The sequence below is a fragment of the Aplysia californica genome, unplaced genomic scaffold (genome assembly GCF_000002075.1).
Source record: "Aplysia californica isolate F4 #8 unplaced genomic scaffold, AplCal3.0 scaffold01028, whole genome shotgun sequence".
NCBI lineage: Eukaryota > Metazoa > Mollusca > Gastropoda > Aplysiida > Aplysiidae > Aplysia > Aplysia californica.
The window spans coordinates 162,807-164,226 of NW_004798298.1; positions in this window are offsets into that span (position 1 = coordinate 162,807).

Sequence of the window (1,420 nt, forward strand, 5' to 3'; positions counted from 1 at the left end):
GGGGTGGGGGCTGTTAAAGTACTTAGACTGAAAAATATCTCTACGGACTGTTATGGCTTACAAGTTGGACAAAAATATGTCCCTCTTCTTCAAATAGCCTACCCCAGGTTGTCGCAAAGTGTGCAACAGGTTTGCTAATATTAAGAGAGTCAACATTTTGTTGTGTAAAGACATTTCATATTTAACTGACTTCCTGTTACCGAGCTTGACAATGTGAGCCCAAAGCTCTTTTGTTCTCCTTTCTCAGTCTGTGTGTTGATAGCCCCGCCCTTTTTCAAGGCCTTGGCTGGTCTCTGTGTCCTTGGTGTACTAACTAAAGACTCTATAACTGTTGATGTCTTTGTGTCAGCCAAAAGGCCCAAGGGGAAATTTTGAAGGTACGCAAAAACTCCGACGCTGCCCTCAAGGCGTTCAACGCGAGCTTGTGCCTCTTCCAGTAAGTTAATCCCGGCTGTCCTGGGTCGTTTTGACTGGTCAGTATCATTATATAATGAGTTGAAAACAATGGCGTCAACTCAATTTTAAACAGTTAGCCAACATCAACTTGCATAATGTGTGAATGGTGACACGTGATAAACGCAAAAACTGATGACATAACAAACGACAAATTTCTGTATACCTTGCACTGAGACAACATGGTCAACGTAAACCCGTGACTTGCTTTAGCACTGAAGTTACGACAGATTAAGCTGCTTTCGAGAGGTCTGCGGTTGAGAAACTACCTACAAACTTTAAAACTATTGTTCACGACCGTCTGTCACGAACAAAGAGAGCCATTGTGAGATACGCCAGTTCGTCAAAAGTGCCATGGGGCCAGTGTTATTGTTAAGGATTTTCCAAACTGAAAAGTGCAAAAAATAGAGGTTTAAAGCTCCTTTCAACACTATAAGGTTATTTTTTTTAGAAGGAAGGCCTCTGATTTCAACATCCCTCTCCAACAAGACCGAGCCAAACGGGTGGAGATATTTAAAACTCCACAAAACAATCCAAGTTCAAAATCTCTAATCATGTTAAGAATTATATATCTGTTGCCACAAAACAAAGTAAATTGAGCAAGGTTAGATCATCGAAACGGAAAAATAGGTTGAATTCTTTTCGGTTTGTTTGTTTTTGTGAGGCGTTTGTAGTTTGTTTGTTTTTGCGTGTGTATGTTTTTTGGCGAGTTTGTTTATTTAGTTATTTTTGTGTTTATATTTTTTACTTCTTTTTAAAAATCTAAAACCTTTTTCCCAGGTCAATGCATTCTTGATCAAAATTTGGAGAAGTTATCAATACTATGTTTTTTTAACTTAATTAATACATGTGTAGAAGTACTGTTCACGTTATTAATTTATTTAAATCAGATGAGGTCACTTGATGACAACGTGTTCGTTTGTGTACACGCATGTGTGTGTGCGTGCGTGCGTGTGTGTGTGTGTGT